Genomic DNA, 17,391 nt, shown 5'->3' with positions numbered 1-17,391 from the left:
CTATATAATTTAAGTTTAAAAAATTTGGCGCTCAAAAGAAATTTCAATTGTTGTACTGTTGACATTTGGCTCTGTTGACCAATGAGTTTGCCGACCACTGAGTTAGCACCATGTCTTCATGGTGGCATGTGAGAACGTCATTCCTTTCTACGATCAGGCCTGTTCTTGTTGCGTGACAAGTACTACTGCATTCCGGTGAAGAGGATGTGGGAGAGGCTGGCAGCTAAAAGCACACGAGTGGCATCCCCTTGATTGCCAGGAGAACCTCATAAACCAGCGGTTCTCAACCTGTGGGTCGCGACCCCGGCGGGGGTCGAACGACCGAAACACAGGGGTCGCCTAAAGCCATCGGAAATACATACTTTATTTTAATTTAAAAATGTATTGTATAATAAATATGTATCTTCCGATGGCTTTAGGCGACCCCTGTGTTTCGGTCGTTCGACCCCCGCCGGGGTCGCGACCCACAGGTTGAGAACCGCTGTCATAAACGCACGTGCTCCTCCAAATTTCCAGGGCAAGCTCATTTCCCAGGACCTCGGCTTCCTCCGGACCCTGGGGAAAAGCACACTCTCCGTGTCCTAAATCTTGGGGGACGAGAAAACATTCACCTGATAAAATTTTCCCAGCTGATTACACTTTGGGGGCCACAATTTTTTTTTTAAATAAAAAAATCTTCACAAATGAAGACATAGTCTTTAAGAATCAGGTGGAACGATTTCCAGTTTTAAGACACCTACACGGAGAATACAGTCTAGAAGAACACGTTGGTTCCCAGACGGGTGGTGCTGTGGATTCCAGGAAGCCCGGTGGCACGAACTGATACCCTCCCTTGCTTCCTCCCTCTGATTTTGTTTCATCTTTTGCCGTGGCCTCCCACAACCCACCGCACCGGTGATTCATGAGTTAATTAACAAGCATGGCAGAGTTATTAATTGATCAATAATTATAATTGATAATTGAATGAGCATATTACAAGCAACAATTTAAAAACTGACCTTATTAGAATTAATGAGCCCTCCAATAATTATTGGCATAAGTAGTGATTTAGTAATTAATAATGAAATAGAAGAGTGATTCACATCTGCCGTATTTATTGGTGATTCTGTGAAAGGCCTCCCACCAGTTAGCACTGACTTGCCACCTGGTCTACTCTCTCGGCCTCCTAAGAAGCCAGCCTTTTTCGTCCTGTGAGTATTTACCAGACTTGCTGGCCGTGAGGCAGAGAATCCCTGTCTCAGGAGGATGTGAATGCCCAACTCGCTAAGTCAGCTCACAGAAACTCCCATGCATTCTCCAGGCTAGTTAACAACTAACTTCATGCGAGAAAACTTGTAATGGAGGTTTCTCAGCACTTTTACATGACTTGATCCCCTCGTGGGCAGGGGCTAGCAGACAGGTGAGGCAGTGGGTGGTCGGGAAAGCCAGCTGCAGAGGAGGAGCTTGAACCCAACTCTTCACCCTCTAAATCCTGCCTCTTTCCTCTATTCTGACCTGTCCAGCGGATCTTGCTCTGCAGAGGATGGCTTCCAGGAGGAGGAGGGCACAGGGCTCTGCGATGCTTAGCTGAATTAGCTGACCAAAGCCCTTGAGGGCTAAGAAGCCAGTAGCTGGTTCAGGCCCCACTCCTGTGAAAGCTGAGATACCCCCACCCAGCGTGGGCACAGCTGATGCTCCTAATGGAATAGTGAGTGTCGGACAGCAGGCACAGGTGTCTCTGGGACAAATCGCTGGGCTCTGTCCCTGGAGGCACTGATCTCATTGTAGACTAAATATTCCCGCTGTGGTCCATCTGGGCACACCTGGTCTTCTTTGACGCTGACGGCCATTCTCGTTGTGAATTACTGTGAAGTGGCAGGTCCTCCGAGGAGAGACCAGCCCTAAGGAGGTGGGCCTCCAGCGGGGAACAGAAGGCATTCGAATGTTTTGCAGAGCCTCACCCTTGGGTCTGAAATGTGAGGAACTGAGGCACGCTGTGAGGGATTCGGGGTAGTGGGAACTCAGCATGATCCCCAGGTCCGGGCGGCAGTTTGGGACCCCGACACTGAGGGTCAGAATGCTGTGTTTTCTGAGTCAGGAGATTCATAATTCTGTGTGTTCACAGAGCCTTGCTATTCCGTAGGAGTAGAAACTTTTCAGTTAAATGGCTCAAGGTATAAAGTGGTAGAGGGTGGGCAGGGGGGTAGGTTAGGGGAGGCAGTAGAAAGGGAGGGTATTAGAGAGGAGTCCCATTCCTACCCTTGGGCCAAGTGTGACATGAGGGACCGGGCTTCTCCCTGTACCCCATGCCTGATGTCATTACACCTCAGGGGACAGGGACGGGGGCCAGAGACAGAGCCTGCTGGCCATTCTCAGCCAGGATTGGAGGAGCCATGGAATTTCCAGAGCTGGGATCTTTTGGTGACTCGTTTAATATTTCAAGGTCAAGTAAGAGAAATTCCCGGTGCAAAGAGAAGTTAAATATTTGCTCCTTCTTTCACGGTCTCTTCCGTGCCAGAGTGTCAGGTGTTTGCGTGTTAAGGGAACCGCCGCACTCCCCAGCCCCACATTCTTCTGGAGTTGAGGATCAAGGCTGGGAAGTTTTAGTATATGGTCTACTGGAAAGTTCTGTCCGTTTCTATCACAACAAGTGTTGACACGTAAGCACATGTTTATTTGGCAGATGTGTGCCTCTATTTTTATCACTTAATGTATACATACTGACGTAGCAAATTAACTAAAACAAAGTTGATTCACGTTAGTCTTATGTGTGAAGCGATAGTGTACCCATGGCTACTGATAAAGTTCATTTACGCCACTGTAATTTTTACCAATTTCAACAAGGAAGAAATGCTACAGAAGCATGTCTGTCGCATCCACCATACTCTCCGGACTTAGCACCCTCCGACTATCACTTGTTTTTGTCCTTACAAAATTTTTTGAAGGGCAAAAGATTCAAAAATGAAGAAGATATCAAACAAGCACTGGTTCAATTTTTCACATCAAAAGATAAAAACATTTTTCAAAAATGGGATATACAAATTGCCCTCACGCTGCAAGAAATCATTAATAATAATGGCAATTATATTATATAATAAAGTTTATTGATGGTAAGAAAAATTTGTATTTTGTTTTATTCCAAAAACGAACAGAACTTTCTGGTAGATCTTATATTTATCTGTAAATATGCTCCACCTTGCAGTCTATCCCAACACCAGAATAGGTGCACACATCTTAAAATTTAAAAAAAAAATCTACTTTATATTAAAAAAAAAAATCGGGAAAGCTGACCACTTAAAAATCCAGGAGGAGATTAAACTGGGATGTGCCTTTGGGACAGGCTGTTCCCACACAGCGGCGGCATCATCATTAACCAGATGCAACCATGTGTGCCCTCGCCAAGGCCCTGTCCTGGGCGCGCTCCTGGGGGCACGGGTGGAAGGCAGCCAGAGGCGGCGAATGACTCCTGGCTCCCTGTGGGCCCAGCGAGAGTTGTGCGTGGTGAAGCCGCAGCACAGCCTGCATGGCAGCCGGCTGACCTCCCCTCGCGGGTGGGGGTGTTTGCGCGGCAGGGGTCCCTAAGGGCAGGACAGGGAGCCGTGGGTTTCTGTGAGACAGACGAGCAGACGCGGTCATCGCCCCACGAATGAGTGGGTGTCCTTAGATCAGGCTTCTTCCCGGCTCTCCCCAGATCGGATCTCTGGGGTCCACCGAGTAAGCATGATCCCACCAACTCAGACGCCTGCAGAGGCCGGGCCGGTAGCACACTCGGTTGGGGAAGACTGGGCGGGATTCCGGCAAACTGGAGAACGGGAAGAGCTGCCTCGGGCTTATTTTTCAAGAAAAGATGGAAATCTCAATTTTTTTTTTTTTTTTTGTATTTTTCTGAAGCTGGAAACGGGGAGAGACAGTCAGACAGACTCCCGCATGCGCCCGACCGGGATCCACCCGGCACGCCCACCAGGGGCGATGCTCTGCCCACCAGGGGGCGATGCTCTGCCCCTCCCTCCGGGGCATCGCTCTGTTGCGACCAGAGCCACTCTAGCGCCTGGGGCAGAGGCCAAGGAGCCATCCCCAGTGCCCGGGCCATCTTTGCTCCAATGGAGCCTCGGCTTCGGGAGGGGAAGAGAGAGACAGAGAGGAAGGAGAGGGGGAGGGGTGGAGAAGCAGATGGGCGCTTCTCCTGTGTGCCCTGGCCGGGAATCAAACCCAGGACTTCTGCACACCAGGCCGATGCTCTACCACTGAGCCAACCGGCCAGGGCCTCAATTTTTTTTTTTTAATGTGAAATATTTCAGTTAGAATACTGATTAACAATTCATAGTTCTGTTTTTTTTTGTGTGTGTGTTTTTTTTTAATGGCATTGCAAGTGTACTACCTGGAAGTTGGAAGTTTTTCATGTTAACACTTCGCTCTCATACTGTCTATAAAGTCCTCCCTGATAACAGTCATCACATTGGCTCGGAGAGCCCGGCTCTCTCTCCCTGCCCCTTAAATCTCTCGGGGTTTAGAAGACAGGACTTGCCTAACTCTCCAAACGTCCTGTTAGGTGGGCGGGGGGTGAGACTTCAACAATTTCTGCAGCAAAGCAGCGCCAGGATGGCTGCATGTGCTGCTGCCCACCCCCTGCTGACCTCTGCTCCCAGTAAGTGTCCCCTGGGTATGGGGCGCACACCTCCCAGGACTGAAATGTGCCCCCTGCCACAGTGAAACAGGACCTTAGTTTCTATTGCATCGGGAATGACACTACCCACAGGTCTGCAAGACGAAGGGAAAGAAAAGCCCATCAAAACCCGTCCCCACCAGCAGGGACATGCCACAGAGTCGGTTCCCCCACGATGGTGGCCGCCCTGCTTGCTCTGCAGCTGTCCCACCCTGCCTCTGAAACGCCACAGAGGAGGACCCGTCAGACCCCTCGAGTAGTACAACGGCCTGGCCTACCGCAATATGCAAAAGTCAACAGCAGCCCCACCCACCATCTAAAGGTCAGCAAATGAGACCTCTGATGTTTGGGGTCTGCGGGGGCCAATGAGTGCTGGAGACAGCTGCAGGGCTGAGACCATGTCCGGCTGAGGGGCTTCCACCCGGCCGAGGCCAGGCTGGAACGGTGTTCCAGGAAGTGGAAGCCCGACGACGGGGTGAGGCGGGCGGCACAGTGAGCTGTGCTAACCTGCTTTCCTCATCCGGCACGGTGTGCAGGGCAACCACACGTCCTCCGAGAGGTGGTAGAAACAAGACGGCTAAGATGACAGGACCAGATAGAGGCTTTTATTTTGAGCTGACTCCCTAGGTGTATCGCAGGGCAGAGGGAATGGCCTCAGATCTGGGGTCCCCTCCTCCGCTCTGGGTCTCCTTTGGGGAGAGTTTGTCTGGGGCGGCCTCATTCCTCCCTAATGGCTCTCATAAGCTTGCTTCCACACTTTAGCTTTAATACGCCAGAGGGGAATGAGTGGGGACAGCAACACGACACGGATGTTTACGGCTTTTTCCCCAACGTCGCAGAACTGCGTGCTTCGAGCTAGTGGTTTTGAGGAATGATGAAAAACAGGTGGTTTTACCCCAATTTCCAGGAATTAGAGGCAGATTCTAGGAGAGTGGGGAGTGTCTGCATTTAAAAACAGGAGAACACATCTGGTGAGGAGACTTTGCTGCCCATTAAACGACCTTCAAGGCTTTTCCCAGAGAGGCTTGGCCTGGGGGTGCTGCCTGCCCTCCCCCTGAAAAGCGAGGCTCGGCCTGGGGGTGCTGCCTACCCTCCCCCCGAAAAGCCAGGCTCGGCCTGGGGGTGCTGCCTACCCTCCCCCCAAAAAGCCAGGCTCGGCCTGGGGGTGCTGCCTACCCTCCCCCCAAAAAGCCAGGCTCGGCCTGGGGGTGCTGCCTACCCTCCCCCCGAAAGGCGAGGCTCGGCCTGGGGGTGCTGCCTACCCTCCCCCCGAAAAGCCAGGCTCGGCCTGGGGGTGCTGCCTACCCTCCCCCCGAAAAGCCAGGCTCGGCCTGGGGGTGCTGCCTACCCTCCCCCCGAAAAGCCAGGCTCGGCCTGGGGGTGCTACCTACCCTCCCCCCAAAAAGCCAGGCTCGGCCTGGGGGTGCTGCCTACCCTCCCCCCGAAAAGCCAGGCTCGGCCTGGGGGTGCTGCCTACCCTCCCCCCGAAAAGCCAGGCTTGGCCTGGGGGTGCTGCCTACCCTCCCCGGGAAAAGCGAGGCTCGGCCTGGGGGTGCTGCCTACCCTCCCCCCTCCCCAGTTGACGGCCGATAAAGGTTTCCCTTAACTTCCAATGTCCGGCACAGAGCAGTGACTATGCTGACAGTGAGCTATGCCCTGCTCTAATCTACCCTCACTTTGCCAGGGAGAAATTTCTAGAACTCAAGCCTGACCGTGCATTGTCACTCCCCTATTGAAATTAACTCATTGGTTCTCAGACTCGGAAGGTTATAAAGGCCCCTCACAGTACGGCTGTGGCTTATCTATCTGCCAAGTTATTCGGAGGTCCACTGCAGCCAGCCTCTCTCCCACTGTTGGCTTTGTTCTCTCCATTTGCGCTCTCTCTCTCTCTCTCTCTCTCTCTCTTTCTCTCTCTCCCTGCCTTACTTAGAGTTTAAGACTCAAGCTTTGGGAGATGTCCAGCATGGCCGCCCAGCACTGCTCACCACCTCTGAGTTAGGGGCGGCGTGGCACCCACAGGGGCCTGGCATTCCACGTCTCTGACCTGGCCTCATGCGCGCGCTCCAGGCCGTGTTCTCCCTTCTCTGGATCTCGCATCACATTAGGATATATTCAAGTGCGAGGACCACGTCTCCTCTCCGTTTGCCAGAGAACAGACTTTTCTTGCGGGAAATGCGTCCTCGTTGCTGTGCTACACTTTATATAATTATAGATGCAGTGGCGAAACTCACAGAAATAAAGACATGATTGCCACCTGTATTAGTGGGCTCAGGCTGCCCTAGTCAAGTGCCACCAACCGGGTGGCTTAAATGACAGAATGTACTATTGCACAGGTGTGGGCAGGGAGTAATGAGACCAGTGTCAGCATTCACCGTCACGTAGGAAAAACAGACCTGCCAACCCATCAATGATACCGAATAATAACCGCTACGCTGGAAACGGCAGGGCGCAGAGGCGGCAGAAAAGCCGGAGGGACCCCAGCCCTCTGCGGAGGGTTGCTCAGCACCGAGGGGCGGGGCAGAAGCGCAGGGGAGTGGCCTGGGAGAGAGCCCTGAGCCTGGGGTGGAGAGGAAGGCTGTTCCCGAAGGTCTGTCTCTGCCCGAAGGAGTTAGGAGGCTGTGTCTACACCTACGCCGGGGACACTCTGCGTGTTTTGTTTGAAACACAGACTTAATGTTTCTGTTGTTATTGTTGCGGTTGTTGAGGGGACGTGGAGGTGGACAGAGCAAAGTGTCCTAATATAACAATCATGAACGCCCACCGTGATTCCCTCATCTGGGTTGTCCCCAGGCAGGGACACCTGCAGAGGGCGCCTGTCCTGGGACAATGGGTTATGGGATCAGCGCTTGAACAGAAGTAATGGGGGGGGGGGCATGAGGAAGGGAGAAGGGCATTGCGGGGAAGGTCAGGGGCAGGGCGGGCCTGAGGGACGATGCATCTCCCTACAGGGCCGAGAGGCGCAGCACCTGTGGGCTGGTGTGCAACTGGCTGAGGCAAAGGGTGTGACATTTACCTGACTGCAGTCCTCGGGGAGTGAGTACCTCCTCGTGGTGTGGGGACCACTATTCAACACCTTTTTCTTCACCTGTTGTTTCCCTTAGGCCTCCTGTCCTCCCTGAGGAATAGGAGGGGCAGGGATTGTTGACTCTGCTGCAGGCTAGAGAATACAGAGGCTGGGGGACATCACGCTGGCCAGGGACACCAGGCTGACCGCTCCTTGACCTGTGTACCTCTTCCTCGGTGGGGCTCCTGTCCCGTTTCAGGCATGCTGCCTCATCCCTTTCCAAACCATGGAAGCAGGACTGATTCAGTTGTACCTTAGAACCCCGAGGACGGAAAGCAACAGGTTCAACCCGGGCTGCGCACGATGGAGAAGCAGGGACCGGGCCAGAGCCTGTGGGTGGGGCTGAGGAGAGCAGCAGGCAGTGAGGGGGGCGGGAGCAGCAGGAGAAACAGGGCTCAATAGGCTTTAGGCAAGTTCAACATTCACGCATAAAACCACAATCTTTTTTTAAGATTGGCACAAATAAAAAGGCCTCACTAAGCACATTCCAGTGGCTGTCTGTGGGGGAGGAGCAGGTACATCTCTCCTGCAGGTCCTGCAGGCGTCATTCCACATGTCAGTGAGTCACTATTTCCGTTGTGGGCAGTGTTGGCTTTGGTATTCCTGAGCCTTCAGACGGCCTTGGGCTGTCAGCCTAGAGCCCCTCGAACAAATAAACATGACTTCAGGAGGAGACTCTTCTCCTTCGGTTCCCACATTCACAGAGTCATGGGACAGCAGCAGAATTGATTTGAATGGCTGACTGTGATTAGACTCCAGCTGTTCAGTGTTCAAGGATGGGTAGGTGACTGATGCTAGGTCATTGCAGGTCCCTGAGTACCTGGCTAGTCTTCCTAGGCTAGTCTCCACCCAGCCTAGAGCAAACAGGCAGGGCTTGAGGACCCAGGGGACTCCCTGGGCTGCCTCTGTGGACACACTGGTTGGAACCTGTGGGGCCATGTCGGGCTGGAGGGGTGACTGCAACCCCTTTCTTCCCTCTTTGGTAGGGAGTCCTCCCTTTCTCCCTGTTAGAGAAAGTTGGCTTTGGTTTTACTTGTTTCTTGAATGTCTGTATTGCCAAAAGCTCACTCTACGAGAAAGAGAAGAACCCACGCTTGGTTTTTATCTCTAGACCTGGCCAGCTAGTTTGTAATGAAATAAACACACATACTGGCCAGTGTGTAAACTACACTCAAGGCAGACTAGCAAGACAGTTTCACAGCACAGACTACGGCTGGGCATCACCTGCGCTAGATCAAATCCCACTCCCACCTGGACTGATTGATACGCAGCTTTGACACAGGGCCTAACTTTCTAAGCATCCACTTCCTCATCCAACCAATGGGAATCAGAGTAGTATCTACTTCAAGGCAGCTGTGAAAATCAACTGAGTTAACCCACTTGCAGCGCTTGGCCCAACCAGCATTTTCTGAGCGATATCTCTAATCATTATTTCTACATCCATTCTTAGAATAGAGACAGGTCTCTGTGTGTGAATTATATTTTCCAAAGTAGTAGAAAGGAGGCCATATGAGGGTGTCTACATTTCTTCTGAAACACCATAGTTATAAAGGAGTCTAGTAAGGCTAAAAAGACTTCTTCTTGTCTGTCCCGGGTTGACACAGGTTTTTGAAAATCTCATTCCAGTTGAGGAGCCTGGCAGCCACGGATTATCCAACAATGGTTACCATGGCTGCGAGGAGGAAGCAGAAAGAACCTTCCGGCATTGTTTACAGAAGAAAGGGCGTCTAGCTCCTGTAGTTAACTAATGACTGTGCTGCGTCCTTGAGACTAAGATAGAAATGACTGCAAAACGCTTAGAAAATATAGCCATGCCCTTTCCAAGGAAATCCCGGAACACACCTCAGCACCCCGAGAGAACTGGCCCACCGCTCTGTGAGTGTGTCCCCATACTGAGAAATGCTGCCTGGCCCACCGCTCTGTGAGTGTGTCCCCATACTGAGAAATGCTGCCTGGCCCACCGCTCTGTGAGTGTGTCCCCATACTGAGAAATGCTGCCTGGCCCACCGCTCTGTAAGTATGTCCCCATACTGAGAAATGCTGCAAAAGTCTTCTTTCACATTGTAGGTGATTTTCTGTCTCAAGTGTCAGCATGTGTTTATGTTCCCAACATTTTAAAGACACTTTTCTCTCGAAGTGAAGATGAATGAGTCATAGTGACCCGGATATCTGGGTTAATGGCAAGAATTGTGGAAATGGTTGGGGGGAGGAGAGAATTCATGAAGCCGTTCACGCCCCCCCGGCCTGTTGAAGGCTGTTGGCAATGATCGTGGGTTAGGACCTGTAAAATGGGGATATCAATAATTACTAAGGGAGACTGACCTTTCATTGGGCAGATGTAGTTCTGGATTTTGTCTTTATGCTTTATAGGTTAGGTGACTCCTGTTGGTTATGTAATTACCTCATCTGCAACTGAAAGTAACACATATATTAGCTATCACACTTAGGTTACAAGACGTTGTAAGGAGTAGAGGTGACATATAGAAAACAGTGAGAACGGTATTTTGAATACATTTGCCTTTTGTGGTAAGCTGAATAATGACACCCTCCCCCCAAGATGTCTACATCCTAATCTCTGGGACCCATGAATGTTACCATACCGGGCAAAAGAGACTTTGCTGGTTGGATATGTCAAGAATCTTAAAATGGGCCCTGGCCGGTTGGCTCAGCAGTAGAACGTCGGCCTGGCATGTGGAAGTCCCAGGTTTGATTCCAGGCCAGGACACACAGGAGAAGCGCCCATCTGCTTCTCCACCCTTCCCCCTCTCCTTCCTCTCTGTCTCTCTCTTCCCCTCCCACAGCCAAGGCTCCATTGGAGCAAAGTTGGCCTGGGCGCTGAGGATGGCTCTGTGGCCTCCGCCTCAGGCATTAGAATGGTTTCGATTGCAGCGGAGCAATGCCCCAGATGGGCAGAGTATCGCCCCCTGGTGGACATGCCGAGTGGATCATGGTCGGGCTCATTGAAAAGTCTGACTGCTTCGGAAAAATACAAAAAAAAAAAAAAAAAAAGGCTTTTAAAATGGATAGATTATCCAGATGGGCCTGGTGTAATCACAAGGATTGTTACATGAGAGAGATAGGAGATCAGAACAAGTACAAAGAAGTGATGTGATCACAGAAGCAGAGATTGAAGTGATGTGGCCACAAGCCAAGGAATGCAGATGGCTTCAGAAGCTGGCAGAGGCAAGGAACGTATTCTACCCCAGAGTCTCCAGAAGGAACCAACCCTGCCAACACCTTGATTTTAGTTCCGTGACACTTATTTCTGACACTCTGACATCCAGAACTGGACGATAATACATTTGTGTTGTTTTGAATTTACTAAGTTTATGGTAATTTGTCACAGCAGCAATAGGAAACTAATACAACTTTCTACCAATAGTGGTTATTTTTATTATCAAGCATAACATTATTCATACAAAGTGTGGAAAACATTTTGAAAGTTGTAAAAAGTGCCATGGTAAATATTATTATTGTAAATGGTCCTTGTTTTATTCTGTTCACATTTAAATCAAGTCTACTGCTCCCAAACTTTGCATTTCAATAGATTCCCATTATTGAATCCAAGTATGGCAAAGCTATGCTTCCATTCTTCTTACCATTTTCCAAGAAGATTTATATCTTAATAAATAATCAGGTGTCATGCTTGCCTCACAGGGATGTAGTCTATTGATCTCCCACCACTCATGGGCTTGTGTCACATAAGGCACTTTACTTGATTTGAACACTAAGGGTGAATAGCAAACAAATAAGGAAAAGAAAATAACGTACTGAAGTAGACCCGTGGCAGAGAGTGCCAGGAGTCTGCCAATATTCATTCTTCCCATATTGTATCAAGACAACTACCTGGACACAAACGCCCCCAAATGGGGACTGAATTTCTCAGACTGCCTTGCATGTAGATGTGGTCACAACTAAGTTCTGGCCAATGAGATGGAAATAGAATTGACAAGTGTACTTTCAAATGTATGGGCCCAAAGAGCAGCGATATACCATGTGTTTTTTTGTATCTCATTTCTGCTGACTAGATTACAGATGTGATGTTTTGATGGTTGTGTTGTTATAATATATCAACAAGTGTGGGATCATAGACATGACCCCATGGTGGCTGGCTTAGCCCAAAGGTCACTAGCCTGAAGCCTAACATCACTGGCCTGAAGCCCAAGGTCACTGGCTTGAGCCCAAGATCGCTGGCTTGAGCTAGGGGTCACTGGCTTAGCTGGAGCCTCCCTGCCCCAGGCAAGGCACATATGAGAAAGCAATCAATGAACAACTAAGGAGCCACAACTATGAGTTGATGCTTCTCATCTCTCTCCTTTCCTGCCTGTCCATGTCTGTTCCCACCCTCTACCCTCCGCCTCTCTCTTGCTAAAAAAAAAAGGCAATCTTGTTGTGTTTTATTTGCATTTCTCTGATACTTACTGAGATTAGGTATAGTCTTATGGTTTATTAGCCACTGTAAGTAACATTCCTGAAAGTTTAGTTGCTGGATCAAAGGATATGCACATTATGTGTGCATCTGTATGTATGTATGTATCTATCACCTGTTCTTTAAAGGTTATAGAGTGGCCCCTCGGCTATCACAGGGTTGGCTTCCAGAACTCCCCGCAACAGGTGAAAATCTGCGAAGTAACGACCTTATATTTATTTTATTATTTATATATAGTTTAAGGCTTTATAAACCCTCCCCACACTCTTATAAGCCTTTCCCACACTGTTATTAACCTTTGCCACTCTTATTTTGCTTATTTCACCGCAAAAATAATTAAAATAATAAGTATATCAAAATACCAACATCCCGCAAAATCCCACAATATAGTAAAAAAATCCATGATATAAAATTAGATATATATATAACTTAAAAATCTGCAATACAGTGAGACCATGAAAAGTGAACCGCGACATGGCAAGGGATGACTATATATATTTTTCCAAAGTGCCCTTCTATAATAATTAAATCAAATAAATACTCACTACAGCGTATGTAAATTCTATTTTTTCATATTCTCTACAGCACTGTTTTAATTTTGTAGGTAAATATAGCATCCCATTTCTTTTAAATTAGTTTCATCAAGAGCAAGAATAACTACTTTCTTACAATGTTTGGCAGTTTATACTGCTTTTTATTGTGAATGACATTTCTTTATTTCTCCCACTTTTGTGTGAAGTTGTTCATCTTTATTTCTCTGTGGATGTATAAGAACTCTTTATACACATTAAGAATGTTCACTTCCATCTGAAGTTTCAAAAAGGTCTGGATAGTTCAAGAAAAAGAATGTTTTTAATATATTAATATGTATTATTATATGACATACAATAATATTGCTAATAATAATACAAATTCCTCACCATGTAGTGAGCTGCTGCCAGTGGAAGGAAAAGCCACAGTAAAAGCTAATAAATAACCAAGGGAAAGGCCGTGCACAGGGCCCAGTAATGACAATGTGGTCATAAAGAGAGGAACACAGTGTCCTCAGCCTCTGCAGCCAGAGACACAAAAATCCAAAACAACTAAACAAACAAAATCCAGACAGCCCCCTCAAACTACTGTAAAGAGGGATGAACTGTGAATTGTGGCCTTCAGCTTTGTTGACAATGAGTGACAAGCTCGTGCTTTTCCTTTTGTTTATTCACTTCACAGAATAAGTATTCCTGGTGTTTCCTCAATGAAGATTTATAACATCCATCCATCCATCCATCCATCCATCCATCCATCCATCCCAAATATTTACCAAGTGTTCCTGAATGTGAGACCCTCTCTTTGGCACTGGAGGGAGCAACTGAAGAAGAAAGCCTGGCCAGGCAGCTGAGTGGAGGATGGAAGCAAAGTACTAATGGCACTGCTGAGGGTGAATCCATCTCAACCTCTCCTCGTTCTAGGCCCTTTGGGAATCCAGGCTCAAACTAGAGGCCCAACCATATCCACAAAAACTGATCTTTCACTGGTTGCGACCAGCCCGGAGGCCGCTGGGTCCCCTCCTTCTAACTGTTTGAGCAGGGTCTTGGTCAGGCCAAGGACAATGGCTTTCTCCTCTCGGATGATCTTTTCAAAGACTAGGGAGTATGACCCCAGCTGCTCAGGCACCTGAGGTTTGCTAGCTGGCAACATGCTGTCCAAGCTCATGTCTTCATTCACTCCGCTCCGTGGAGCACAGAGCCCTGTAGCCCCTTCCGAGGACAAGCTGGGCAGTTTACACCTGCAAGCCCCCTTTGCTTTGGCTAATTGCGAACCAGTTCATATTCATTCAATCATGAGAAATATCACATAAAATGGAAACAAACCCCCTGGAAAGTCAAGAATGAATGTTAGAAAATGAAGTGGTAGAATTAATCAAAGAGAAACTCTTTAATGGAATAGGTAGATTTTGTGAAAAAGGAACAGAGAGAAAGAAGAGAGAACAGAAAAAGGGAGTGGGTGGCGATGAGGAGAGAGAGACAAGAGAGGAGAGAAAAATGACCAGAGAGTTTCCCACCCCCACAAGTGACCACGCTGCCCCCCAGCAGTGCTGAGAGTTGAGGGAACCCCTTTCACTTGGTGGAGGGTGGCAAGTGCAGGATAAAGAGTCGAATTTGAAAACCCCCGTGGACAGCAGTCTGGGTTCTAAGCACGGGATAGTTGTGGTGAGAACAATTAACATAAGCGACCAACCAGACAAACACATTCAAATTCCCACTTGATTTCGAGGATAGAGAAGATAAAGGGAAGAGAAGCAAGGAAGAACCATTTCTGATGCGGGAGGGGAGGGGAGGGGAGGGGAGGGGAGGGGAGGGGAGGGGAGGGGAGGGGAGGGGAGGGGAGGGGAGGGGAGGGGAGGGGAGGGGAGGGGAGGGCCAAGTGCCTGGACCAGTTCCAGAGACCGCAAGCTTGTGAGTTCAACTCATTTCTTTCATCGTTCATTTTTCCTCTGCTGTGTTTAAACCCCTCTCCCCGTTCCTGCATTTAACCCTGCATGCGTAGTTACTCTTAGTGAAGGAGACTAGCACTTCGAAGTCTCTCATCTTCCCTTTTATAACAAGTGGTCCCCTGCAACGGAAAGGGAGCTCCCAGAAGGGCAGATGGGGTTAGAAAGTAGCTGTTTCCCGCGCTCCTAACAGAACTGCAGACTTGCCCAGGTCAGGTACACAGCAGCTTCAGAGCTCTGAATAAAAATGTGTTTGTTTCTGCTGTCAAAGCTTGTGAACATAGTTGAAAGTTTTTCTGGGTGATCTGTTCCTGGATTTACTCAAACTCTTTCAATCCTGACGCCTGCCGACACCAGGTCTGTGCTTTTGAGCAACACTGACACCCAGTGTCTGAATTTTTAGGACTGAAATGGAGCGAAGAACGAGCAGAGAGGAGGAGGAAGACATCCTGAATCCAGCAGCTTGTTGAGGGTCCCCTCATGGCACCAGCGGGGGTTCGGAGAGTGAAGTGACTGTGAGCTAGTCCATCTTTTTGCTCTAGGCTTGCCCAGCTCAAGTGTGAATGTGGACATCGTGTGAATTGGGGGGAGGGGCAGAAGAGTCCGTTTTTGCAGAAAAGATCCTGGGTGTGTTACACATCACTGAGTTGACTCCCGACTCCTACCAACCCTATGAATGAGGGATGTCTGCAACAGCCCTGCTCGGCTCCTGTAGACTCATGCCTGGGACTTCCTTTGTGGGTTTTTTTTTTTTTTTTTTTGTATTTTTCTGAAGCTGGAAACGGGGAGAAACAGTCAGACAGACTCCCGCATGCGCCCGACCGGGATCTACCCGGCACGCCCACCAGGGGGTGACGCTCTGCCCACCAGGGGGCGATGCTCTGCCCCTCCAGGGCGTTGCTCTGCCGCGACCAGAGCCACTCTAGCGCCTGGGGCAGAGGCCAAGGAGCCATCCCCAGCGCCCGGGCCATCTTTGCTCCAATGGAGCCTCGGCTGCGGGAGGGGAAGAGAGAGACAGAGAGGAAGGAGAGGGGGAGGGGTGGAGAAGCAGATGGGCGCTTCTCCTGTGTGCCCTGGCCGGGAATCGAACCGGGACTTCTGCACGCCAGGCCGACGCTCTACCACTGAGCCAACCGGCCAGGGCCGGCCTTCCTTTGTGGAGTCAGTCCATCTCACAGTTGGCCTTCCTCTGTTCCGGCTGCCTTCTATTTCCCTGGCGTCTCTTTCAAAGAGCTCTGTCTTCTCATGATGTGCCCATAGTAGGGCAGCTTCGGTTTTGTCATTTTTGCCTCCTGTGATATTTCAGGCTTAATTTGCTCTCGAACCCCCTGGTTCATCTTTCTGGGGTATCTCCAATATCATAACTTATATGAACCCATTTTTTAAAAAAAACCTCAGCCTTCTTTACAGTCCAACTTTCGCATCCATCCATCCATAGTAATTGGGACCCTGCGGGTGCGGATGATCTTAGCCCTGGTCCCATGTGACACATTGTCGCCTTGGTGATCTTTCTTGTTCTACCATTGCTGCTCTTCCAAGTCTCAGCTTTGTCCTGATGTCTTGGCTGCAGTCTTCATCGGAGTTGTTGACTAAACCAGTTTTATTCAGGGACTATTTGGCTTTAAAAATTAATACCCAACTTATTGAAGTTATATGTTAAGTTTTTAAGTTCAGCTTCCAAATCTTATTATTTTATTTATTAATAAAGTACATTCTCAACACTCATATTTATTATTTGGGAAGGTCTATCAAACAGCAGATGCAATAGTTAAAAAGAAAACTGAATACAAAAAAAATATGGAAAATACACTTAGAATATTTAAGGGGGTTAATTAAATTGTCATGTAATTCCCTTAAAGACTATGATTTAAATTTATTATATTCAGATATATTTTTAAACATGTCTGAGTAAAAAGTCTTTCAAAATACTTTAGATAACTTTTTTCAATTATTGTTGACATTCAGTATTATTTTATATTAGTTTCAGGTGTACAGTGTAGTGGTTAGACAATCATATAATTTATGAAGTGATCCCCCTGATAATTCTAGTACCCACCTATCACCAAATATAGTTACTATAATATTATTGACTATATTTCTTATGCTGCACTTGCCATTCCTGTGACCATTCTGTAATAACCAGTTTGTACTTCTTAATCCCTTCACCCTTTTCTCCCAACCCCCCAACCTTGGATATAACTTTTTAAAATCAGGTAAGCATATATATAAGGCAGTTTTAGTTGCTAAAGTGACTCAATATTGTCTTCAAATGTAAAAAAAACTGTTTCATTCCTTACACTTAAAATCAGAAGTGTAAATAACTCAAAATCACTAAATTGGAATCACAAGGCTCATTAGTGAGATTTTTCAAGAGGGCAAATTATCTGTGTCACTATTAGTGCATTAACTTCCAAGTAAACACAGATTATCCTGAAATACAATACAATAGTATTAATAATGGGTTTGATTTACATATGAATCCAAACCTTCTCAGTTTTAAAAAGACACTTTTCCTATAAACTGTTCATGTCAACCCAGCCCGAGTCCTGCTTCTTATATTCATGTTCTGAGGTCAGTCATCAGACCTCAGAGGCTACGGTTCTGATCCTTGCCGATGACACTGATGGCCATGGGAGATTTGGAAGTCCAGGCCCTAGCTGCCCACACCTCTGGGTGGGAGAGAGTTGGGATCCTTTCTTCCTGGGTCCCCATTCAGACTGTAGCTGACTTCCAGCTGGGTTCGCATTTCTCCAACTCCTTCAGACCCAGCAATTTCTTCTCAC

The 17,391-nt window shown here is 48.4% G+C and overlaps 1 long non-coding RNA gene across 1 annotated transcript; it reads right to left on the bottom strand.

Moving 5' to 3' along the window:
* Positions 1 to 5,239: 5,239 nt before the first annotated feature.
* Positions 5,240 to 8,005, bottom strand: LOC136309173 (uncharacterized). The gene is made up of 3 exons (XR_010726250.1): positions 7,873 to 8,005; positions 7,656 to 7,757; positions 5,240 to 5,584 (listed from the first exon to the last, which is right to left on the bottom strand). It is a non-coding gene; the product is annotated as an uncharacterized lncRNA (long non-coding RNA).
* Positions 8,006 to 17,391: the final 9,386 nt, after the last annotated feature.

Source organism: Saccopteryx bilineata, chromosome 6 (assembly GCF_036850765.1).
Source record: "Saccopteryx bilineata isolate mSacBil1 chromosome 6, mSacBil1_pri_phased_curated, whole genome shotgun sequence".
NCBI classification, from domain to species: domain Eukaryota; kingdom Metazoa; phylum Chordata; class Mammalia; order Chiroptera; family Emballonuridae; genus Saccopteryx; species Saccopteryx bilineata.
The sequence above is the reverse complement of the archived record's forward strand: the minus strand, read 5'-3'. Positions and strand labels throughout refer to the sequence as shown.